Source organism: Cnephaeus nilssonii (assembly GCF_951640355.1).
Source record: "Cnephaeus nilssonii genome assembly, chromosome: 8".
NCBI lineage: Eukaryota > Metazoa > Chordata > Mammalia > Chiroptera > Vespertilionidae > Cnephaeus > Cnephaeus nilssonii.
This window is the reverse complement of record NC_137079.1, coordinates 16,379,382-16,406,455: the sequence shown is the minus strand read 5'-3', so window position 1 is coordinate 16,406,455 and position 27,074 is coordinate 16,379,382. Positions and strand designations below refer to the sequence as shown.

At 41.8% G+C, this 27,074-nt stretch overlaps 1 pseudogene across 1 annotated transcript in view; it reads right to left on the bottom strand.

The window, feature by feature from the left end:
* Positions 1 to 25,990, bottom strand: part of LOC307104479 (securin-like) — a 53,651-nt pseudogene extending 27,661 nt beyond the window's left edge. Inside the window, exon 1 of the transcript in view lies at positions 25,917 to 25,990. The product of the transcript in view is annotated as a securin-like (transcript). The remainder of the gene's footprint in view (positions 1 to 25,916) is intronic.
* Positions 25,991 to 27,074: the final 1,084 nt, after the last annotated feature.

Sequence of the window (27,074 nt, the reverse complement as noted above, 5' to 3'; positions counted from 1 at the left end):
ACTCAAGTGCCTACTATATGCTGGGGCATTTTGGCTTCCAAAGGTTTCACAGAAATGCTCTATAGTGAGCATTTTCTGATAGTGGGGGAAATGTGTATCTCAAACAGAACTCTCCATTCTACCTCTTCCCCCAAATAGCTCCTCTGGCAATTTCCCCATCTCCATAAATGTTCACTCTATCCTTCTAGTTGCTCAAGACAAAATCCTTGGAATAATTTATAACTTTTCTCTTCTTCTCACATACCACATCCAATCCATCAGCAAATTCAGTGGCTCTACCATTAAAATCTAACCAGCTACTGACCTCTTCTCACCACCTTTGCTGTTATTACCACAGACCAGAGCCACCATCCCCTCTGGCCTGGATCTTTGCACTAGACATTTAATTGGTCCTCAGACTTTCACTTGATGGCCTATAGTCTATTTTTAACTCTACAGCTGGAGGAAGCTTTTAATATATCATTCCTATGGTCAAAGCTCTCTAGTGTGTTCCTCCAACTCGGAGCCCTGGGAGACCCTACGTGGTTTCTCTCCCAGCTACCTCTGACCCTCTCCCATCACCCTCTCTCTTGTTCACACCTCTCTCCCCTCCATTGCTTTTTCTCAGGTATGCCAAGCATGCTCACAGCTCAGGTTCTATGAGCTGTTGTTTCCTCTGATTGATTTTGTCACAGCTAGCTTACTCACTTTCTTCAGGTTTCTGCTCAAATGCCATGCCATCAGTGACACCTAAATCTAGCAATACCTACTGCTTGCACTGTGCTTTCCTTCTCTCCACAGGACTTGATACTATCTGATAAACTATATGTTTTCTTGTTTATTTATTTGTGCATTGCCTGGAAGTCCCCAATAGAGTGCATCTCCATAAAGGCAGAGGCTCTGTTTGGCTCACCTCTACAGAGCCTAGATTAGTGCCTGGCATGCTGGAGGCTCACAGTACATAGTTGTTCATGAATGCGTGAATAAAATGCATGAATGAAAAGCTTTTACAATAATACTAGACACAGAAGAGGTCAAGCATGGGATGAATGAATGACTAGACTTAGTAGTGGTTGGCACATAGGAAGCACTCAATAAATTCTTGTTGAATGAATGAATTAAAAGCATTTAGAACAGTGGCAACACATAGTAGGCCTTTGATAAGTTTTAACATTTATTATTCAAATGTCAAAACTCCAACATCAAGGGGTGCTCCTTCCCCCCAAACTCCCAAAGGACAAAAGAAGTTCCTTGCTTGGCACTGAGAGCAGGGGAAAGGAGAATGCAGAATGAGTAGGGGTGGGAGCCTCATCCCTAAGAGTCCCTAGTGCAGGAAGCCCCAGGATAGGGACTTGGAATTCAAGAACGCTGTGTGGGTTACAGTCCACTCTTGTGTGTCCACAGAGGCTTTCGTGATTATCATCTATTCTGAATGTCGATCTCTGAATATTTCGGGATTAACAGTATCATCTGCTATTCCCAGATGGAACATTTCCCTTACTATCAGGTTAAAGAGCACAGGGAAGAGAGGTAACTCTCACACTATGAAACTTTTTTGCTCTTGGCCTTAGTGGATGAAATGCTGCTATTCAAGAGGTTAACGTTAAAACCCTGAAATTGTATATACAACTGCGATACTTGAATTTGTAAAAAACTGTTGAGACTTATCAGCTGTTGTTTTTTAATGTGAATTAGTTCACTCAGCTTCTTCCTTCCAAACTCCTAATGATACCGCTCTGAACTCAAGAGTGGGTGTGTTGTTTTTTTTTTACCAGGGATAGAAGAAAGGTTGTGAGAGAATAGTTTTATAATCAAGTCACCAAGGGAAAGACCAGTGGAGGTATTTTTTTGCAAATAGGGCCTCAGAACGATAGAGTCAAGCAGATAGAAGGGTAGAAGTTTTGGGGGTGAGGGTGGGATCAAATGTAAATTTCTTCCAAATGAAAACCAGGCAACATCCTTATTGACTGTGCTCATTGTGTGAGGCAGGAAAACCAACTCTCACGACCCTATTCCAGGGCAACGGTTTGATGCTAATTCAGTTAGGCAGCTGCACCCAAGGGAAACCTGTATGTGAATGTTCCTCTAAACTTATGTTTTCTTTCCACTCCTTTGAAGGGTCTCAGTTTCCAAGACTATGTCAATACTCATGCAATCCAACCGAAGCATCTAAGTGTACAGGGCTCTGTGGCCTGGGGTTGGCATGGATTCAGTAAATGCACAGGCCTGGCAGCCATTTGTCCTCCCCCTTCTTACTTGCATGGAAATTTTATGAATTTTGTAGGTTTGGCATGTTCGCTCTGCAAATGCTATCCTCCTTAGAGATCCGGGGAGAGGCCATTCCTCAGGGGGAAGCATGAATAAAATTACACACTGAAAACTCACCGAGGGAAACCTGCAAGTTGATCGATTCTGGGCTTGCTTCTAATGTTTACTTATAGATTTTCAATTACTTGATTGGTAGTCTGTAAGACCAGAAAAACATGAAGCAAGAATGGGAAATTGACAGGATTGCTTAGAGACCTGTGCTATACATTTGGAGCCTCAGAAAACTTGAAGTCACCCACGCAGACCATTATGGTCCTTCAATGTCCCCTGCTATGTTCTAGCCAGGTGGTCCTCAGACCCACCCTTAAGGCTCCCCTACTATGGTGGTGAGTCCTCACACCACAGAAGTGACCAATCCATCCTTGGGTGGTGCTGGCTCATTTGTGGATCATTCAATTCCCAATACAGCCCTATGAAGTGGATGGCATTACCTCCACTTTGCAGATGAGAAAACTGAGAGATTAGATGACATTGGCAGTCAGGAGCAGAGTTGGAAGTTGATCATGGCAGCTTTAATGTCCAAGTTCAGGCTCTACCGGGATGTCCCCTCTGTCTGCTCTTCATAGACCTTTGGGGGATGGGCTAGATGACAGCGGTCAAAGGGGAGCTCTCAGCCAATCACAGAAGGGCCTGGACAAGGTCAGCTCAAGATCATTTCTCCTTCAATTTCTCCTCAGACTAGTGGAAATATGCCCCCAACTGTGAATGCCTAAAAGGGGTTGCAGGAAAGCACTAATATTAAATGCCATTTCTGGATTCCCTTAAAACCTATGATGATGCACACTTTTATCTTTCATATAACAATATGGCATACAACAACAGAACCACAGAATTTCAGAGTTGTTTGAGACTTTGCATCTAGTCCAGTCTTCTTCCTGTTGAGAATGATCTTACAAAGAGGGAACTGAAGGTTTATGGAAAAGAAGAAAGTGAGTAAATGAGGTTGGCAGGGCTGGAATCACTGTTTTTGCTATGCAACCCCTTTGGGGGAAAAAAGAACCTGAGACCCTGTCCTTGCCTCTGAAGGGTGTGGAGCATAGGGAGATGAGAAGGATAAGGCAGAGAGTTCTACTGAGCCCTGACAGTCTCTCCCCTCAGAGTTCCCAAACTCCTGCTAAGTAGCTTTATATGTTCAGGCAGAGGATAGAGAAACATCCCTGGGCATGTAGAAAGTTTCCTACTAGCTACATCAGACTAGGAAGAAAACTAACCATTTCCCACACTTTTCCTAGAAGCTATGGAGGCCAAGTAGGGTGGAGTCAATACAAGTCCCTACTGTACAAGGCTAACCAGTATGTTTTCAAGAACCCAGACTGTTGGGATATTCTTCTATCCATTGAGCTGCTGTCTGTCTTCAAATTAGTTATCCCTCAGCCTGTTTTCTTATCTTCAAAAGGGGAATAACAAGGATTCCTATGAGGGTTAAATGAGATAATCTTAGTAAAACTCTTGGAAGAGACCTGGCACATAGCAAGTGCTTGACTAATAAAGCCTATTATCATTGTTATCACTCTACCCACTAGTGAAAGTTTGAGACAAATTAGGGACGCACTTCTAGAAAAAGAAGAGGAAATTTTATATTGTGCTTCATTTTGTCTTTTAGACTTTCTGTAACCATGTAGTGTGGCAGTTTTCTTATATTCCAGGCTATGTGGTATTTAGAGCTGGAGCTGTAATTGAACTTCATTAGTAGATGTGTCCCCAGGCCAATATGGGGAGAAGGAAAAGGACATGGGGAGAATATAATAAAGGAGTTTAGGGATTTTTGCCTGTTTCCTAAATACCTTAGTTGAGAGGGACAATACCAGCAGTGCTTTTCCTAGAATGAAACTCTTAGAGAGTTCTGGTTCATTTTATTATTGATCTATCATTGCCTGAGGATTTAATGTTCTTATTTCCTCCATCCATTCTCTCATTTAATTCTTAGAACCACTAGTTGACATAGGTTAATTATCCCATTCTCCAGGTAGCTTGCAGAGCCAGGATTCAAACCCATTGTTGTCTTACCCCAAGGCCCAGGCTCTTAATCACCATGCTGTACTGAAAGTTCACCAAAAAGTCAGTGGGTCTGGGTCCTGCTTTAATGCTCAGCCCAGTGAAGCTGAGAAAGAAAGCAGTGTGTCATTGTGCTATTACCCAGAACACCAGCCCTGGAAAATCCAGGGATCTTTGCATAAGTCTCTTTAAGAGCAGTTCTCTGGGAAAACAATGTTGCAGCAAGATGGCTCTAAGGAGCTCACTGGGCAGCGTATGGGAGCAGCTTCCAAGGGGGAGGGAGGCTCACAGAGAGAGACATGGGGTTGGTCAGACCTGAGGTGATACATTCCTAGGATCAAGAAGGCACATCCAAACAGCCACCAAGTTACCTACTGGGAAGAATGTTCCTGTCATCATTAGCTATAAAAATGTTTATTTGATCCCCTTGTTGTATTACGATATACTTGCCATCAACTATCTCTAGAGTCCTTCAGTCCAGGACGCAGGGCCATCATCCCAGGACTCAGGGCCAAGGGTGGCCAAGGGAGAGCCTTGGGCCCACAGCCCCAATCTCCATCAGTACTTGGATCTGCCCCAAATGAAAATGATGAAAGACATTTGAGAGGATCAGGTAATAGTTTTTAAATACACACACACACACACACTCACACACACACACACACATATATATATATATATATATATATATATATATATATATATATATATGTAAAATCATCTTGAAATTCATTATTTAAAGTGATATGAAATCTAAGATCTTAAGAAATTGCTTATTTTCAATTGCAGCTTTAAGACAAGACCTCAGGGCTGGCCTCCTTCCTCCCCACAACCAGATTTCTCCCTCAAGCTTCTCCTGATAGAAATTCTAGAGCTCAGGCAAGATGACACCTCATTGAGAACAAAGGTTTGCTTAGAATCTTGAAGACAAGGGAGCAGGCTAAGGAGACAAGTCTGCAGGAGAGAGAACTCTGGTCACAGGTGGAGTGTGGATGGAAGAGAGACGAGAATAGGTGCAGAGGAACAAAGCAGAAATCATGGCAAAGTCCTTGGTTTATGTACTTCTCTGATGAGTGACTTTGAACCAGAAGTTGATGCTTCTACAGTGGCCACTATCTAATTCTTATTACAAGTTTTAACTTCTCAACCCAAGACCTTGAAAACTTGCTTGTTTTTAAATGCTTCTATGCTGCCCTGACATTTGATTATGCTGTGTGTCTCCACATTTGGTTGATTGTCTACCAGGGTATAGAATTCTACTTTGGAAATCATCTTCCTTAAGGCACTTGAAGCCTGTTCCATGGTTGCTCCTCAGAAGTCTGAAGCCACTCTGGTTTTCAATCCTTGGTATGTGCCTGGCTTTTCTTTCCAGAAATTTGCAGGGTCCTCTCTTTATTTCTGCATTCTGAAATCTGACAATGACCTGTCTTGAGATGAATCTATTCCCATCCATTGGCTGGGCGCCAGGCAGGCCCTTTGAGTCTGGGAATGTGTGTCTTCAGCACTGGGAAACATTGCTCAGCTGCCATTGAGTATTTCCTCCTCTCTGCTGCCTTTGTCTGGATCTCTGATTACTTGGATGTTCATTCTCCTGAATGTGCAGTCCTCAATCACTCTTCTAGACCAGTGACTTTCAACCTTTCTCATCTCATGGCACACATAAACAAATTCCTGAAATTCTGTGGCACACCAAAACATATATTTATTTTTTGCGATCTGACAAAAAACATAGACGTAATATTGATTTAGTCACACCAGCTAGCTATTGTTGTGTTGGCTGTTGTCAATTTTTTACTTGACAATCTAAGGGAAAAGAAGTCAGTGCCCCTAACTAAATAGGTATTGCATGTTTTAAAAATTCTTAAGGTAAACCAGTTTGTCTCTTGTGGTACACCACTTGAAAATCTCTGTCCTAGACTAATTCTCAGATTTCTCTCTCTCTCTCTCTCTCTCTCTCTCTCTCTCTCTCTCTCTCTCTCTCTCTCTCTTCCCCTATTTTCTATGTTTTTATCTTTTTGTTTTAGATTTAATTGAATTCTTCGTTTCTTCTATGCTATTTTTTAATTTTCGGAAGTTCACTTTTATTGTTTTCTGAAGAACCCCTTCTTTTTTTAAAAAAAAGAGCAACATCTTCTTGTTTCACGGAAGAAATATTTTTCTTACCTTGCCCAGAGTATTAATATTAGCTATTTTCCAAGTTAATTTTTTTTCCCTGCATAGTCTCTTTTCCCTCCAAGATAGTTTTCTTTCACTTTATTTTCTTTCTTCTGATATCTGCTCATCCTTGATGTCTACTCATATTTATAAGGAAGGGAAAATGTGTGTCCACGGTGAGTTTTGCTGAATATCAAAGGTCCTCAATTCTAGTGTGTACTGGAGGGAGGGGCACGCAGGTCTCAGGGCCCCACTCCCAGTGATTCTGATGCTATAGGTCTGTCTGGAGCAAGTGCAAGAATGTGTGTTTTTAGCAAGTTCCTAGGTGATATGGATACTGAAGGTTGGAGACCAGATGTTGAGAACCACTACCCTAACTGGCTGTTTTACTGGGGACTCCCTGAGGTCATTTATCCTTAGGTGCTTGTCATATTCCTCAAAGGAGGATTTCCCAATCTCATGCTCTGGGCCTAGGCCTGGCTGCCAGGATTTTGTTAGCCTCGGAAGACTTGGAGAAAGGGTGGGCCTCATCATTAGCTATAAAAATGTTTATTTGATCCCCTTGTTGTATTACCATATACTTGCCATCAACTATTTCTAGAGTCTTTCAGTCCAGAGACCCTCTACTTCACCCTCTCCAGAGGTAAAAACCTCCACACTTGTTATCAGTGGGGATGAGGGACAGTCCTTCCACTGGCCAGTGTCCTGGGCAGAGACTTAGCTGATCCTTTTAGAGTCCCACCTTTACCCCCAATTACTGGACCCACCAATTCCTGAGTGTTTGGGGGTATGGAGGAACAATAAGTTTACTTCTGACTTCTTGCTCTGTCGGCTTGGGATTCTTCTTTCGTGGGTCTGCAGAGACAGTTGCCTTGTCCTTCCAGCTTCCAGGATCGTGTCACTTGTCTCCTTCATTTTCATTATCCTTGTGGGTTTATACTCCTTTTAAGTTCCCATTCCTATCATTTTAGTAGGCTTTCAAGAGAAAAGGGAGATAAATGAAAATGTGCAATCTGTTATCTTTACCCAAAAGTCCCTACCAGCACTATAAAAATATCTGGTTTAGTCTTAATTGTACACAATTGTGAGCTATTTGTATGTGTAAGGACGGATGTGGCCTAACTGTGACTATTTCAAGTTTATGAGCTATTTTTCTTTGTGTTCTAAAGAAAGCTTCCTATTTCAAAATGAGGTTTTGGTTTCTTTTTTTCAAACACATCTTCAATAATGACCCCCCAAAAGAAAATATGGAGATTCTCCCTTTTTCTGGCTTCTCAGACTTGTATTAATTAGAAAATGCCCTCAAGAAACAGTAAAGCTCTAAATCAGCTTCATTTTGATATTCGGTGCAACATATTTAAGTTGTCAGAATTTTTACATGCTTCTAATGAAGTGCTCAGCATAATGAATTGTCTAATTATCACGAAAAGGGTTCTAATGAGCAATTATCATTCTAAGCAAGAACATCGCAGGCTTTTTACTCTCCTTCTCCCAGATTGGAGGCTAACAAGTAGTTATGAAAAAACTGATGGGGAGTAGGTAGCAGCAGAGCACTCAGCTGAAATGACTCTTACAAGCCCAGTTTTCCTCTAAGTTTGTAGGTCGAAATACAGCGTAAGAAAATGAGCCCAGCTGGTGTGGCTCAGTAGTTGAACATTGACCTATGAACCAGGAGGTTATGGTTCGATTCTCGGTCAGGGCACATGCCTGGGTGTCAGGCTTGATCCCCAGCAGGAGGGGTGCAAGAGGCAGCCGATCAATGATTCTTTCTCATCATTGATGTTTCTATCTCTCCCTCTCCCTTCCTCTCTGAAATCAATAAAAATATATTTTTTAAAAAGAAAATGGGTTATCAGAGCCTTCATGCACTGTTGGTGGGAATGTAAATTGGTGCAGCCACTATGGAAAACAGTATGGAAATTCCTTTAAAATTAAAAATAAAACTACCATATGATCCAGCAATCCCACTTCTGGGTGTATATCCAAAGGAATGAAAATAGGATCCCAAAGAGATCATTGTACTCCCATATTCATTCACAAGAGCCAAGATATGGAAGCAACCTAAGTGTTAGTGAACAGATGAGTGCATAAGGAAGATGTGGTGTGTGTATATATATATATATATATATATATATATATATATATATGTATAATTCAGCCATAAGAAAGAAGGGAATCCTGCCATTTGTGACAACTAATTGATGCACCTAAAGAACATTATGCTAAGTAAAGTAAGTCAGACAGGGAAAGACAAATACTGTGTATGTGGGAGCAAAAAAAAGCCATACTCACAGAAACAGAGATTATAATTGTAGTTACCAGGAGCTGAGGGGTCTGGGGTGGGTGGGAAGATGTTGGTCAAAGGATACAAACTTCCAGTTATAAGATGAATAAGTTTAATGTACAGTATAGTGATTATAATTAATAATTATGTCTTAAATACTTGAAAGTTGCTAAGAGAATAGGTCTTAAATGTTCTCACTATATAAAAGAAACTAATTATGTCATAGAGATGCTAGCTAATGCTATGGTTGCAATCATTTTGCAATATATGTGTATCAGATCAACACTGTATACAACTTAAACTCACACAGTGTTATATGTGAGTTATATCTCAATAAAGCCAGAGAGAGATATAGAAATGGGGTCTCAGATATGGTCCCCAATCTTTTCTGCTCCATGTGAGCTTCCCATATTGGAGATGGGTGGATATGGGTGCCAGGTATGAAGTAGCTACTTAACTGATCATGGCTGTGAACTGAGTCTCATCCATAGGACACTATCCTTCCCTTTTGTCCTCTGTATTTGCAGTGTCAAGTGATAATAGGAGTGTTAATGGCCCAGAGGTTCTTTGCTGCCATCAAATAGATGAGAGAAAGTCTGTAAATCATTGCTCTAACTAAAATAAAACCTGCATTTACTAAATGCCCATCTCATGTAGGTCATTATGCTAGATGACTTACAATGCATTATTTTGTATTCTCACAACAACTTATGAGGTACCTTTTATAGAGAAGAAAAGCAGAGGCTTTGAGATGCTGAGAAAAGTGGCCAAAGTCTATGGGGGAAAAAAATAGAGCTTGGTGTTCTGGGCTTCACACTCCAGCTAGCCTTCGAGGAGGAAGCCATTGTCTTGGATGGACTCTTCCTGGCTTTCTTTCTGATCCCCTGTTTAATCCAGATTAAGCCATTTGCTCACTGCCTGTTTTCTGAAACCTTGACTAATACAAAAAAAAAAGAGAGGGAACACATATTATTTATTTTTTATTCCCCTGGTGCTCGGTGCTTTGTATGTTTTTCCAAAGTGAGATGAAGAGTGAATAAAATAGCTGCCATAAAACTGGTATGTGTTAACCTAAGAAAGGACTGAAATCCCCTTAAGGGAAATATCTCTGTTTTCTCTGAACATGAGATTAATGATTTAACAAATATGGGTTTCTGATATTTGCTGGCAGACTTTGGCAATGAGAGTGAGGGGAAGTGGGGTGGGAGGGGTCCATGACAGGAGCAAGGTGTTCCCCCCACAGTTGGCTTTCCTCCTTTTTCAGGATGGGGCTTCCTTGTCACCCCGCAGCGAAGGCTTCATAGTGCTGCCTTCTACAGGAATCCCCACCTCTCCTCGAATACTGTCCTCTACAAAATAGAGCAGTTATCTTCTTAGAACTCACCTCAGAGTATAATGATTTGCTTGTTTTGTTTGAATTCCAGATTAGGCTGGAAGCCCCATAAGGGAAGGAACCACATCTGTTTTGTTCACTGTTGTTTCCAGGTCCCTAGAGCACGTCTGGCTCACAGTAGACTTGCACTCATGGTGACAGGTAAGGTAAGGAAGGAGACAGAGGAAGCACGGAGTAAAAAAATCACCATGGTAGGGGGGAGCAAACAGCTCACCCTTCAAAAGCCCCAAAGTCACAGTTGGACACAGTAAAATAACCAATGCTACTTCCTAGAAATGGTAAAATTATGTTCAGTAGAATATATGTAAGAAAAAAAAGGACATGATGATGTACCAAAAGTATGTTTATATAGAATGATTAAAACAAGAGGACCTCATATGTATGAGAGGAAGCCTTAGTTAATTGAAAAATTCATCCAACCCAACATAATTCCCTAAAGAATCCAAATAAGTGAGATATTACTAATAATTCTTTTACCAATTCCTCAGTTCATTTTTCATCAGATATTTGCTGTGTGCCCATTCTGTACAGAATACTTTTCTAGACATTGCTTAGAATTCTAAGCAGCAGATAACATTCCCCTCCTCCTCTTCAATAACTTGTAATACAATTGAAAACATAAAGAAAGTGACCCTATCTCCTATTTATACCTGAAACCAGGTGCCATATACCCTCTCTATTCCCATTGAGCCCACTGTTGCATCTGACATAGAACTGTAAGGTAAGTGACTATTATACTAAGTACACCCTCTAATCTCTAATCTTCATCCCTATCCACCCACATCCCCTTTATAATCCTTTTCATAAAAAGATGCAATGCATTCCACATACTAAATACTCTATGTATCTGTAGTAAATACATGTTTTGTAGTTAAACAAACCCACCCACAGAGTTCACTTTTCTGTGGGTTTCCCTCATGAAGAGAACTTATCCCTGCTATCTCATCCCCTACCAAGAAGAATGCAGTGTCTCCTCCTTGTCACTCTGTTTCTTATCCCCATTCTGAAGTAGCAATTCTGTCCAGAACCTAGGAGAGATGGGCTCTTAGCAATGGAGGCCCTTCTCCTTTGCACTTGAGAGATCCTATCTGAAGTGTAAAGCCAGATGGATATTTCTGTTGATTTTTTTAACTCCACAAACTCTAATGGCTTCCCTAAAAAGGAGATCAGTGAAGTATAAAAAGCACTGAATCAAGGTCCAGAAAACTTGCTTTCATATTCTGAGCCTGCCCCTCTCTGTGTTAGCTGGGCCACACTGGTTCTTAACCTCTCTGGGTTGGGCCAGAGGTCATCACCTTTCAACTCTAAAAAACAAAACAAAACAAACAAACAAACAAAAAACATGAGTGTGTTTTTCATCCTAACAGTATATGTTCTATTGACCAATATATCATGTTATATTTTCCTGGGGATAAATAGTTTGCTGACCTGGCAGGAGTCTAAGAGCTCTGTCTGCTGAATTGTCAACAAACATGACAGAGCCCAATAGTTGTCTAACCAAGCTCCATGGAAACAGTGAACACGGTGAGGTGTCTCTTTGATCTTTCTCAGTCTCAATATTGGCTTGACTCTTGGAGCTTTGTTTCCACGAAGGCTTTCTTGCAGATGGGATGTCTTTTATCAACAAGTCCTATGGCATTGTCTAAGTTAATAACAATCTTGAACAGAAGCCGATATGAACAACCAGAACTTATTTGTGTGTGCGATGATAATTAGCTGCATAATCTGCTTCTTTGTTCTGGTTAGTGCTGAAATCCCATGTCCCTGGATAGTAATTAGACTCCCTAATTATCCAAATGACTGTTCAGCATTTATCTCCACTTCACTCTGGAGATGGGCATCTGAAGGGTACTTTCCCCTGTGCTTCTTGAATGTGAAGTAACAGCACTTACAAATCCCTCATTAAATAACCACTTAGCTACCAAGGTCATGAAACAGCATGAAGTGAAGCACTCAATCAATCATTTAAAAATAGGCTTTTTAAGCAATGTTCATTGTCACTGTCACAGCTACTTCTGCTAAAGGTGGATGGGAGGGAATCACCACCTAATTTATTTTTGTCAAGCAGAAAGTTGCTTAAGCAGATTCTGGATCTAAACTGGAGAGTTTTACTAAGTTCAAGGGGCTGATTTGGGGTACGAACTCCCAGAAAGAAGACTGACAGGTGGCTGGGGACTGTCTCTACTCTGAACTCATGGATGGCTACCCTGTCTCTGTTTTCTCAGGTGGCTTGGTCTGGGGACACAGTCACTAGCTGAGCCTGCCCTGTACATTCTTCTTTTTTTTAAATTTAATTTTCAATTACAGTTTACATTCAATATTATTTTATATTAGTTCCAGATGTGCAGCATAGTGCTTAGACAATGATATACTTTACAGTGTTCCCCCTGATATTTCCAGTACCCACCTGGCACCATCCATAGTTATTACAGTATGATTGACCATGTTCCCTGTGCTGTACATTCTTTTGTTCCTTGAGCCACAGTCCAGAAGCTGCTTGTGATGCTGGTCCAGCCCAGGGAGAAATCACTCCCTCTCCATCAACATCCACCAGTCAAAATAATCAGATATCAATTACTTGGCTGAGTGAGGACAAAATAATTGAACTGGACCATGTTGCTGGGGTGATTTCGTAGCTTTGGGTTGGCATTTATCTAGCCCTGCAGCAGCAAGCTCTCTTCCCATGAACACTCATTAATTGGATAGGTTTGTTTTCCTTAATGGATTGATAATTCTTCCTATTACATTTAAAAATAATTTTCAAAAGTTTTAAGATAGAAACGGCAGAAGCTGAAGGGGATAGCAGTAAAGGTCATCAGGCATTAGATGTTTCTAACACAGGATTTTTTCTAATAGCATTGTTCTAGCGTTATTACTCTATAAAGCCTCCAGATATTTCAAGGGATCTCACCATCTGCCTATGTCTCAGGGATGGTGAATTACTTAGCAATGCTTTTAGGAGGCAGATTTGGACATTGTGCTGCTGTTTTTACATTTTCCACATGCTGTGTAAATGACTGAGGTATCACCTCCCTCTTCCTCTAATTTAGGAGAGAGATGACCCAGTGGGTCCCCAGCTTTGCAGAGAGTACTTTTACCAGAATGACTGCCAAGATGATGCGATGAAAGTCACCTATGTTCACTTTGATCTCATAAGGAGTTGAGGGGCTACAAAACTACAATGTGTTACCCCATGTTTCTCTCTCTTCTTTTTCCTATAGGAAATGATATTTAATGGGCTTAATATGTGCCAGGAACTAGTTCAAGGGCTTAACATATATTAAATCCTTTTATCCTCACAACAACCCTACTGGATAGAGGCTATCATTGTCCCCATTTTAAAGATGAGGTAGTTGAGACACAGCGGATTTAAGTAACATGTCCAAATGCATAGCTAGTAGATGGCAGGGTCAGAATTTAAACCCAGGCTCTCTCACTCCAGTGTCCATGCTTCTTACCATTTCACAAATTAGAAATAGTGAGTGGGACTAAACTCCATCTGTGTGATGATAGTAGGAATATCAGTGTTATAAAGATCCTTGGAAGGAAACCACATATATAGTCCTGAACTTCCAGACCACGCTCCCCTTAGCCTGCTTTGCTCTGGCTCATTTTCTCCTTAGGAGCTTTATCCTAGCTGTTCTCTCTACCTGGGTGCTCTTTCCATTTATCTTCTCCTAGAGGCCAAAGAATGTCGCTCAGATCCCCACTGAAATGCCATCTCCTTGGAGGAGCCTCTCCTCATCATTCCCTAGCCCTGTCTAAGACTTTGAACAGCATTACTACTCACTGGTAGGTGATGACTCTCACCCTCAACCAAATGACTAAATCCCAAAAGAGCAGGACCTCACCTGTCTTGACCACCTCTGCATCCCCAGTGGAGAAAAGTGCCTATCACATACAGGGGGCTCTAAGTGTCACCTCCCTAAGGAAATGTCAAGGACACACCTAATTGTCTTTGTTTTTTGTTTACTTGCTCATTTCAGAATCTGACCCTTGGAAAAAATGAGTCCACAATGCAAAAGAACTATATATTTAACTAGAGGCCTGGTGCACAGGATTCATGCACTGGTGGGGGGCGTGGCCTACGGGGATCAGCCCTCTGTGGTAATGCCGCTCATCCCAGTCAAGTGAGCGGCTGTTGACCCGCCCTCTGAACGGCTGCTCCCACTGTGGGAGTGCACTGACACCAGGGGGCAGCTCCTGTGTTGAGTGTCTGCCCCCTGGTGGTCAATGTGCATCATAGTGACTGGTCGAACGGTTGTTCTGGTTGTTTCTGCTGTTCGGATGCTAGGCTTTTATTATATAGGATAGGTGAGGAAATTGAGACCTACAGACTAAGCAATTTGCCCAAGATTTCATAGCTATGTGTGGTGAGTTGGGTTTTAAACCCATACCTGTCTGGGCTCTTTCTCTCATGCCACAGAAACTTCTTAGAGGTTGGGAACCCAAACCAGGGTAGAGCAAGCCTAGGAAGCACTGCAGTGAGGAGCCTGGAGGGCAAGACTACTAGAACGAGGGCAGCTGGTCTTTGTGGTGGAGATGAGCTGAGAGCCACCATGAGGAGGAGCCCAGGCTTTGGCTATCACTCAACTGAGGGGCCTTGCAGAAAACTTCAGTTCTCTGAGTTTCCACTTCCTCCACTGGAAAGCAGGATGGTTCTAAGAATTTCATGAGTTACTGTGTTTAGCAAGGTGCCTACCTGGCACACAGTAAGCCCTTAATAAACAGTAGTGTCATCGTCTGGACAGACTTGGCACATTCACAGTTTCCTTCACAGTCACATCAGGGATGGGTCAAAGGGTCTCCCAGAATGACCAGTGACTTCTCCTTTCAGCCAGGGCTTCAACTGGACAGGACTAAGAGCGTATGCTTCTTTAGGTAGACAAGGCGGGAAGGGTCTGGGAAACATAACCCCGTAGCTTGAGAGAAATGCGAACTAGACTTTCTTTTTAAGAATCACCACACAAATCTTGGTGTACACATAGCGCATAACTGGCTTGGGTTTCACCATCTTCCCCAATCCTACTACCTTTCAACTAATTGTGTTCATTATTAGCTCAGCCAGGCCCAAGTTTGCCAGAAAAGGATCAGTTGTGTGTGCTTAGATAAAATGTGGATCAGATTACAGATTTATCAGGGGAAAGTTAGAATCTGTGTCCCTATTCTATGACGTGTAAACACGGTCACAGGGGCAGGGCCATCTATGCTTTCCCTTCATAGGCTGGGGTGCTTCCCTAGAAAGGTGTCTTCCATGGTTCACACTCCTTTTATGTGAGTTCTCTCTACTTCTTCTGTCACTATTCTCCTAGATCTTAAAACGTCTAAAGTATCCCATAAAGATTTTCCTGTACAGTGAAAATATTTTGAGGGAACACAGCTGAGTTTGGTTTTAGCAAAACACATTCCAGCCTACCTTCATGATCTTTAAGAAAGTAAATTTTCGCCCTAGCCAGTTTGGCTCAGTGGATAGAGCGTCGGCTTGTGGACTTAAAGGTCCCAGGTTCAATTCCGGCCAAGGGCACATGCCCAGGTTGCGAGCTCAATCCCCCCCAGTAGGGGACGTGCAGGTGCAGAAGGCAGCCAATTAATGATTCTCTCTCATTATTGATGTTTCTACCTCTCTCTCTTCCTTCCTCTCTGAAATCAATAAAAATATATTAAAAAAAAAAAGAAAAGAAAGTAAATTTTCCACTTCTCAGCTCTAGTCTGGTGTAGTTCAGTAGGGCAGGTTAAACACCCCAGAGATGCAGTTACCAGTCTTTGCAACATACAAGTCCCCATTTGGAAGTTACACACAGGAAAAGTTTAGCCCTAAAGTGTCCATTTGGATCTACTTCCAATGACCAATGACAAAGGAATCTTTGGTGTGGTGCCTGAGGGCCAAGATCTATCAGCAGAAGATGGTCTTTTGCAGCAGAATGGGGGAGAGATCATTGGATGATACTTAAGATAAGGGTGTCAAGATATGAACATTTAAAGGTCATTGGGCTAGTCAAGAGGCACAGGCCAGCAATGTGACTATGAACAAGTCACTTAACTTTTGTGAGCCACAGCTTTCAAATCTATAAAAGAAATACATTAGATAATAACTTAAGTCCTTCATAACTTTTAGGATTCTCTAGGATTTTGAGTTTTAGAAGAAAAGTTCTTGATAGAAATATTATTTTAACAATAATTGGTAACTACCCCAGCTTGAGCACATGTGTTAATTTGTTCATAGTCTGAGTTAGATTTACATTTGTGCTTTTGACAAAATAAGTATTGGCTTTTTAGATGTTTTGATTTACCATGAGACTAGTGTATTGACATGGTTCTCAGAGCAATCTCAGAGCCCAGGGAACTGCTAATGATTCTAGCAATCTTGCAGTAGGCTATTCATTCTTTGGTATTTGGTTTGACATTTATTTTTATTTTTCAGTCTTATTGATTTAAATATCATTAGCCCAAAAATGCACCAAAGGAAAATTGCATTGACTATTTTTGTTCTACTTAGCTATTTCTTTGCAATTCATCTTTTATGGCAAAACTTCCCCTGTGAACAGGCCAGACAAGCTGAGTTTGAGCTTTAGTCATGCCTTCCAAGCAAGTGGGCAGTCTATTTTAAAGGTAACAGAAGCAAATCACAGAATAGGAGAAAACACTTGCTAAATGGCTGATTTGGAACTGTCTATTTGAGAGACTGTGGGTTAGGAGAGGAATGAATGAAGCTATTGAATTGTATTGTATTTAAAAAGAAAAAAAGTGCCCAGCCAACGTAGCTCAGTGGTTGTGTCGACTTATGAACCAGGAGGTCACGGTTCAATTCCCAGTCAGGGCATATACCCAAGTTGCAGGCTCAATGGGGCGTGCAGGAGGCAGCCAATCAATGATTCTCTCTCATCATTGATGTTTCTATCTCTCTCTACCTCTCCCTTCCTCTCTGAAATCAATAAACATATATTTTAAAAAGAAAAGCAAGTGTAATAAACCAATAATGATAGATTTGTATCATTTCCATTGAAAAATCTCCCTGTTTGATTGTAGATTGCACAACATGGATTAATTTAAGATTTCTAGATGCCCAGCAAAGAAGAAAGAGAGACTCTTTGGGGCTGTAGGACTCTTACAAACAGTATAACTTTCCTACCATGGGGTCAGAGCTTAGAAAAAAGAAAAGAATAAGAATGCCTCTATCATCTAGAAATTTAAACATTTTTCATAAACTGATTTTTTGAAGTCTACTTTTCCTACTTAATCTTAAGTCTAATTTGAGATTCTAAATCCACGGGAGATTGGGTTTGTATTAAAGGAATCTCCCACTATCATCTTACCCTTCTAGATTATCTGTCGCAATATTAACGTGCGTTCAGCTATGGGTGAAGGGAAGTGCTAACAATAGTGAAGACATAGGCAAACATGATGTGATATGCATATGTATAATGGATTATTCAGCCATAAGAAGAAGAAAATCTGCCTTTTGTGACAGCATGGGTAGAACTCGATGGCATCATGCTGAGTGAAATAGGTCAGGCAGAGAAAGACATACCATATGATATCACTTGTAAGTGGAATCTTTTTGGAAATGCACCAATAGAAGAGATTGGTGGTTGCCAGAAGTGTGGGGTGGAGGACCAGAGAAATGGGTGAAAGGGGTCAAAAGGCACAAACTTCCAATTACAAGATAAATAGCTCCTGGCAATGCAATGTGCAGCATGGTGACTGCAGTTAACAACACTGTATTGTATATTTGAAAGTTGCTAGGAGAGTAGATCTTAAAAGTTCTCATAGCATAAAAAATTTTTAACTATGTGTGGTGATGGATATTAATTAGACTTATGTTGGTGATCATTTTGCAATATATACATATATCAAATCATTATGTTGTACACCTAAAACTAATGCAATATTATATATCAATTATAGCTCAATAAAGTTGTATTTTAATAAAAACTCATATTCCTGTAGAGATCCTATTTTGTGAGGAGTTTGTGTACTTTTTCTGTCCCCCCCTCCTCACTTCTCAATATTTCTTCTCCCACACTCTAGAATTTCTTCCCTTTTCAAGGTCACTTTTTTTCTCATCCAAGTCTCCAAACCTGAAATCTCCAAACCTAGATTTGCAACACCAACTATCTCAAGAAATGTTGGCATATTCTCCCAGGGATTCTAATTCATTCAAATTAAACTTTTAAAAGTGTATTTTCTGTCTTAAAAATGGAGGGCAGACTCTGGTTTCCAGTTCCAAGTATAAGGCACTTGGAAACTGCCACACCAGCCTAACAGCAACTAAAAAGCTGAACAGACTGAAAAATCAGCAACTCTTACTGGATTCGTAGGAGATGGGAGGACAGAGGGCAAAAGACTGGAGAGACAGACAGGATAGTACAAGATACAGGGAGTCATGACTTACAGGATACATATCTATACTAATAAAAGGGTAATATGCTAATTAGACCGGGTAGACTGGACATCTTCTGGATGTCTGACTTCCTTCTGGACAGTTAGGGGGTGACAAGGCCGGCATGGGGGCAGTTAGGGGGTGATCAGGCCTGCAAGCAGAGGCAATTAGGGGCAATCAGGCTGTCAGGTAGAGTGGTTAGGGGTGATCAGGCAGGCAGGCAGGTGAGCAGTTAGGAGCCAGCAGTCCTGGATTGCGGGATGGGGCCTAAACCGGCAGTCATACATCCCTCGAGGGGTCCCGGATTGGATAGGGTGCAGGCTGGGCTGTCCCTCCCCCCATGCATGAATTCCGTGCACCGGGCCTCTAGTGTGTGTGTGTGTGTGTGTGTGTGTGTGTGTGTGTATGTACACTAGAGGCCCGGTGCACGAATTCATGCACAGGTGAGGTCCCTCTGGGTGGCCTGCAGGGATTGGGCCAAAACCCGCAGTCCAACGCCACCTGCAGCTCCACTGCCACTCCCACTCATCCTGGCCCCGCTGTGCCTACCACGGGCTCTCACCCAATCAGTCCCAACAGGGAGAGGCTCATGCTACCACGGCAGCACTCACCAGCCATGAGACCTGTATCTGGCACCCTCCCAAGAGGAGTGGCCTGTGGGATCGGGCTGAAACCAGCTCTCCGACATCCCCCAAGGGGTCCAGGATTGCGAGAGAGCTCAGGCCAGGCAGAGGGACCCCACCGGTGCATGATCAAGCCGGGGAGCAACCGTGTGAGGGCTCCAGGGCATGTCCGGCCCATCTCGCTCAGTCCTGGTCAGCCGGACCCCAGCAGCAAGGTAACCTACTGGTCGGAACATCTGCCCCCCGGTGGTCAGTGCACATCATAGCAACTGGTCAACCAGTTGACTGCCTGCCCCCTGGTGGTCAGTGCACATCAAAGCAAGCAGTTGAGCAGGCTTAGCATATCATTAGCATATTACACTTTGATTGGTTGTTTGGTTGTTCTGCCATTCTGTCTATTTGCATATTACCCTTTTATTATATAAGATATATATTAGAGGCCCAGTGCACAGATTCATGCACCAGTGGGGTCCCTCAGCCGGGCCTGCATCCTCTCGTAATCTGGGACCCCTCAGGGGATTTCAGAGAGCCGGTTTTGGCCCGATCCCTGCAGGCCAGGCCGAGGGACCCCACTGGTGCACGAATTCATGCACTGGGCCTCCAGTATACATGTAAGATATTTGGTTAATCTCTTTCTGCCTTCCCCCTTCCCTCTGAGATTTATCAGTCTGTCCCATGTTTCCATGCCTATGCGTTGAGTGTCTGCCCCCTGGTGGTCAGTGTGCATCATAGCTACCAGTAGAATGGTCAAATGGTTGCTTAGGCTTTTATATATATAGACTAGTGGCCCTGGTGCATGGGTTCGTGTACAATGAAAGGGAATTAATTAGAAGAAATATTTTAATATCACTATATGCCCTTTCTCTATAATAGAAGTGTCAGAGATGAAAGAAAATTAGTAAAATGTATATGAAAATAATATATAAATTTATTAATAAATAAACAATAACAACATGATATAACAACAACAAAGACATGATATAACAACAAAAACATGATATAAAAACATTGATACAAACAATGACTGATAAATTGATTAAACCTATTCTAATATCTTCCTGTATACCACATTAAGAGTAAAAATACTTTCAGAGTGCTTGACTAATTTCCCTTGTGATGAAGTATTTACAACTTTAATGTCACACGCTCTTTGAACTCGAGAGAAAGCAACATATAACTGACCATGTCTGAAAATGGGTTCAGGTAGGAATATTTCTACTATATCTAGAGTTTGTCCTTGTGATTTATTAATAGTCATCCCAAATGCTGGCATTATGGGAAACTGTCTTTGAATTAATTTAAATGGGTGGCCAGTGTCAGACAGGGACAAATCAATTACTGAAATCAGAACAACCTCTCCTTCTGCAGATCCTGTTAACACTTCAGCTTTGATTATGTTAGGTCGCAATCTTTTGATAATAATCTAGTACCATTACAAAGACCCCATTTACTATTAAGATTTCTCAGTAGCATGATGATTGCACCTGCTTTCAATTTTAATTTATGACATGGCATTCTCAAAGGGGTAATACTATTAAGAAATTCAATGGGAAAATTTTCCTTTTTGGCATCATCCATTGAATCGATAGAATCATCACTCAAATGGTACGTTATGTCAATAGTTGGTCTTCAGACATATTCCCTCCTCCCTTTGCTGGGTCCAGGGTGCAGGTGAACCAGATTTAGGGCTGACAGGGCCCCAGAAGCAACCTAACCTATGGGTCGGAGCATCTACCTCCCGGTGGTCATTGCAAGTCATAGCTACCGGTGAATGGTCAAACGGTCAAATAGTCACTTAGGCTTTTATAGATAGATAGATAGATAGATAGATAGATAGATAGATAGATAGATAGAGATAGATAGATATAGTATAATTCCTTAGATTACCAGCTCCAGTTAGCCCAGTTCACCACAGCAGAAACAACTTGGCCCTCACAGATGGAAGAACAATCCCACTTGGGGCAAGTTATCAATGAAGCTGTTAGCAAGCAGTGGTATTACTAGCTCCTGCCAGAAAATAGAGTCAGGATGCCTCTTTAGATAGAAGATGAACTGCCTGTGGGAATCTTGCCAGTCGTGAGGTTAGGTTTCCAGCTAATCTGGAGTTGCCCCAGAGAGGCTCGATCTGATTGGTTAGGCAAGTTACTTGGCCTAGCCAATCAGAATATTCAAGAGGCCAGTTGTAAATGTGTTGAACTTGGCCAATGCAGTGGCTTCTGGCAATGAAGACCAAAATGAAGCTCCAATGTACTATTGTAACCTCTTTTCCGTCTCCAGCGGGCATAGCTACTTTCTTGCTTACTTTTCTTAAAGACCCAAAGTAATAACCTCAGAGCTATTGTGAGGAAAAGAAAGCATTCAGAATTTTGTCCTTTCGGAAAAACTGCGTAAGATTACCTCTCACTCCTCTCAGCCCCTCCCCACTCCAGGCCCCCCAGATACTTCACAGCCTTGAAGCAGGGCTTTGCCACCATCTTTTTTTGTTTGTTTTTCTTTCTCTTCTGGAAGGACAGAGCTGAATTTTAGAAGTCACTTTCTGGTAAGACTTTTTTTCCTTCTTTTTTTTTTTTTTTTTTTTTTACGTATTTTGTGTATGTGACCCTGCCAGGCTGGGATTGACTTACCAAATAAAAGGACATTAAAAATCCACAGAGCTGGATCAATCTTTAATGAAAAACCAACAAACATTAAAAAGCTGCCACTAAGCAGCGAGGGGTTGAAGGCAACTCCAGCTAATTGGCACCCACAGTGCTTCCACTTGCTGCCAAGTTCCAGAGAACTGGCTTTCAATCTAGCCCCACCAAATTGGGCCAGTTCTCCACGGGGCTCATGTTGCTCTGTTGCTAATTAGGGTGACGCAGAGTACCCCTGTCCAAATGGACTTTCTTCTAGGCATAGACGCTTCCTGAGACTTGAAGACTTTTAAATGCTCCCGAAAACTCTCGCTGCCATTTTGTAACTTGCATTGATCCATGGTGAGGAAATTACTAAACAGTCTCTGTTCTCACTGAATGGTGCAATAACAACTCCCTGATGATTTGGGCACTGGAAGAATGGAGAGATATTTGGAATAAGAAATAGATTTTGTATTGATGGAGCAATTTAAAACAATGTATGAACTCTGAGCCTTTAAAAGATAGAAATAGAATGATGCTTTTTGTAAGCATTCTATTCTCAGGGCTTTTCTAGTCACCTGATTTTTAGAGCACTCTTTCTCATCCTAGCTACACAGGCGAATCCCCTGAGTTGGGGTGGTGGCGCCCAACGCAGACCAATCGTTCAGAAACTCTTGAGGCGGACTGGTCATCAGTAATTTCCCTCCACTCTCTCTAGTTGATTGTAATGTGAGGCTGGGATTGGGAACTGCTGTTCCACAGGAATCAAGTTTTTTGTTTAAAATAACAGGTGTTTGTTTTTTTTTAATGTAGAATTGATAGAAAAGAAAGTGTGAAGACTTTGGAAAACCAGAGTTGCAATTCCTATTTATCCTCATGGCTTTGGAAATAACCTTTCATGGGTACTTTGTACTATTACTATTTCTTTCAGATGTGTTGAAAAAATAAGAGTGCACTATATTAGTTTGCTTGGGCTGTCGTGACAAAGTACTACAGACTGAGTGGCTTATAACAGAAATTTGTCTTCTCACAGTCTGGAGGCTAGAAGTCCAAGATCAAGTTATCAGTAGGGTTATTTATTCTGAAGCCTCTCGTTGGGTTGTAGATGGCTGTATTCTTCCCATTTCTTTTTTGTTGTTTATTTGTTTGTTTTTTAATCTCACCCAAGGATATTTTTCCATTGATTTTTAGAGTGGGAGAGCGAGGGAAAGACAGAGAGAAATATCAATGTATGAGAAACACATGGATTGGTTGCCTCCTGCACGAACCCTGATCAGGGCGCAGGCTGGGGAGGATTCTGTAACCAAGGTACATGCCCTTGACCAGAATTAAACCTAGGACCTTTTGGTCCACAGGCCGACACTCTATCCACTGAGCCAAACCGGCTAGTGATGATATACAATCAAAGTAGATTTTCATGTGATCTCCTTCCCTCTGGACATCTCTGTGTCCTAATCTCCTCTTCTCATAAAGACATCAGTCATATTGGACTAGGGCTCACCCACATGACCTCATTTTACCTTTATTGCTCCTTTGAAGACCCTATCTCCAAATAGAGTCACCTTCTGGGGTACTGGGGGTTAGGACCTCAACATAGAAACTTTGGTGGGGGACACAATTCAGCTCAAACAGGCACTTTGACATAATAGTGAAAAAATATTTTTTTTGGTCATTGGGGTGAGCCCTAGTCCTTTTCAAAACAAGTTTACTAGAAAAAAAAAAGTTGCTTGGGCATGTGTAATATAAATATCTTGAATCATGGCCCATCATGATGGGAAGATTGTGCCAGAGGAAGGAAGTCTCAGGACCACTGAAATCCCAGTGGTGGGGTATTCCAGGAGATGCCTTGTAAAGATGTAAAAGATCACCTACTCATTTGATTCTTCAATCGCCTCCATTGTTCGGACTGCCCCAGACAGCCCGGGGTGCTGTGAGAGCATGGTGTAATCCACTCCCCTTCCTAAGAGGTCTGCCCTTTCTTGGCTTTCCCAATGCTTATAAATGTTATGTTAGTATTAAAGGTAAAGCAGTGTGTACAATGCAGGAAGGCTTAGTGCTCTTGAATTCTAGGTATCTGTTTAATTAAAATACTAAAAACTGAATCTTGACATTAATAATTTACTCCCTAAATTTGTAGTTCCTGAGACATACCACTCAATCAATAGGTTTGACCTTAGGCACTGAGTTTACCTTTTATGAAGTTTAATATTTTCAGGAAGATGAAGAAGAATATACAATCAAAGCAGAGAGGTATATGGTGTGTGTGTGTGTGTGTGTGTGTGTGTGTGTGTGTGTGTGTGTGTGGTGTATGTGTGTTTTATAGATAAGGGGACATAGAACCAGGAAAATAAAAACATAGGCCATGGTACTGTCATGGAGGACACCATCTACTGGGTTGTGGGTTTAGAAGACTTGCTCTAGACACGTAAGATTCTGATTCTGAGTTGCTATTTGAATAAACCTCCCAGTCCCTTGACTTTACCAAACAAGAGCAAAGATAGGCACTATTTTGTACAAACTCTATGCTTTAAATCAATCCCTGTGCCATTCCTTCAGCAAATTGTTTCTGATAATCTAATGTGTGCACAGACAGCACAGTTCAGAGAGCCATGGCTAACTAAGACAAAAAGGTACAAGATGTACCCACTGATCTCAATGAGCTTAAAGTTTAGTTGAGCGGACAATACATACACAAGTTCAAAGATAAACAACTCTGTAAAACTTACAGAGCAATGCAAAGGCTCTCATAGGATGATGGTATATAAATGCCCATGTTGTGTCCTAAAAGAAAAATTGAATCCTTTCAGAACTGAAGGTTGCAGTAAGAGATGTGAATTGAGAGCCATCCTGGTAGGCTGGACTCAGCTCCAGGAAGATGGAGGAGAGAAACTTCTAGAATGGAAAGGCAACGATAAAATGAACTTGCCGTTTTTGTTTGTTTGTTTTTCACTGGTTTGTTTCAGATTGCATTTATCAGATTTGGGATTCAGGAGAAAGTCACTGAACACATTTATAATAAAACACAAGTCAAGTTTCCGTCAATCTCTCCATTTCTAACAGGTCTTTCTTTCAGCCCTGTCCCCACTCCAAATGGGTATTCAAACAAACATATGACTTAATGACCAGCTCACACTATGACTACTGTCAGTGGGAAACTAGATCCCGGCGAGGGGCACGGTCATTTAAAAGGGTCCAGTTTGGTCCTCAATATAAACTGGTCATTACAGAACATGTGAGACCTGACCCTCCTTCGGGAACCTGCCCAGTGTGGCTAAAATTGGCCTCCTGAATTAGACATTGCAAAGCAGAGAAAACACAACATGGGCTGAGGGACTTTCAAAAGTCTTTTCTTTCTCTAAAAGGACACTAAGCCAAAGTCAGCAAGCAGAGTAGACTCAAGTTTATAAGAGCTATCTAGATTCTACCTCAGGAATGTGAAGGAGAGTCAGGTCTTTCTTAAGCAGTATCTTTTTATCCAATTTGCTTTTAAAAAAAAAAAAAGCTGCTGTTGTGTTTGGGTTGCCATCCCTTTTCTGCTATTTTAAAAATTCGGTTACTTTAAAATAAAAGCTAAGTCTATAGAAATCCATCAGAGATAACTGTTTTAAACAATGGAAGACTTTTTCTCAGTCCTGTGTGCCAAGCTTCTTCCAACACAGGGGATGGTGCTGACCTGCTCTTTGGACCTTGGAATGAGTGGCACATGGCGGCCATGATCTGCCTGCCCTTTGTCACCAGAGAGCAGGGCGTCCCTTCATTCAGCTGGCTAGGCCACAAGCCATTGTGCAACCTGCTCTCACCCACAGAGACCCCAGGCTATTGCTACACTGTCTTTTTCTTTCATTAATAAGGAAAATAGATCCTTCTAAATGTTAAGGCCACTGTTGTAAGGAAGCTGCAACAATTGCACGGATTTTGGCTAATGGCTAACTACATTTTCTTGTTCCTAGCTCTACTGGGTGGCCAGCAGATATGAATTATAGATAAACTTAGAAAATGAGTGAGAACTATCTCTCCTCTTTGTCTTCCTCCTCTTCTTGCTCCACCTCTTGGATCACATCCAGTTAGGAGCAGCATCCAGAACCCTAATTTCTCCCTTCTAGAACCTCACTTCCCCCTAAGTTTTATACCTCCCTGGCAATAAATCCATCATGAAAAAACTTACATCATGCCACTTTCTTGATGGCATATTCCCCCTGGCTTTCCAATCAGGAAGATCTGGGCATAGTGAATACCCATGATTACATGAGCCAGCTAGGCAACTCCCACATGTGGATTTGGTGATGTCTGTGCATATGCCCAGGGGTCCTGGACAGGGTGATCACAAGCCTGGGGTGATGGGGCTGCTATTACTCTACTGCAGGCCATTACTACCCTGTGGGAATATGGCCCCAGGGTTATCTTAGCAGTTTTCAAGAGAAACTCAAACTCTGGAGTTTAATGTGAGATGTTCTGATTTTCCAAGGTTGGCTCAATTTTTTAAAACATTGTGAAAGCCAAACAAAATATGTCAGAGGGTCATGCTCAGCCTCCTGGCTGCCAGTGTGAAACCTCTGCCACACTCATGGCTCCCATCTTGAAGGGGACTAATACCTCCTCTTTGCATGGGAATTAACAGTTAATGGAAACGTGGAACATTTAGTGTGAATGCTTACCTGGTTGCCATCATACTTTGAAAATTCAACACAGAGGTGTGGATGCTCGTAGTTAGCTACATTTGATCTAGCTTTATTTTGCATTTCATGTGTGTATGAGAGACAGCGTGCTCACCACACAATGAGCACACAAATGGTGAGTGACTGCCCTGCCTAGATGGAGAGGAGGAGATACAAGAGGGCACGAATCTCCACATCCTCTTTTCTCCCTCTGAGCTTAGTTAAGGAGGTACCAGGCTAGGCTGAAGAAACCTAGACCTTTCTGATTGGGCAAATTTGGAGGAAAGCAGTAGGTGAGACATAAGAATAAACTCTTTCAATGCAGACATCAGCAGGGATAATATATTGCACAGGAGTTGTAAAAATTTTCTGTTCAATTTGGGTGTCCTCTCCTTGCCTTGCGAAACACTGTCTCTTATCTTCTTCCCCTTTTCAAACTTCCTACACCCATACTACATCCATATGCTGCTCTCTAGCTGCCCAATACTACCTCGCACTCACACCTCCATTCACATACCAATACACCGGGCCCTGTCACAAAATTTCCACTGCCTTCTGCTCAACCCAAGTTTGCTCTAAATATACAATTACAATAGAGGAAAGCTAGAGGTCACTTCAACTTCTAGAGCAATACTGTCTAATATCAATATTATGTGAGCCATATGTAA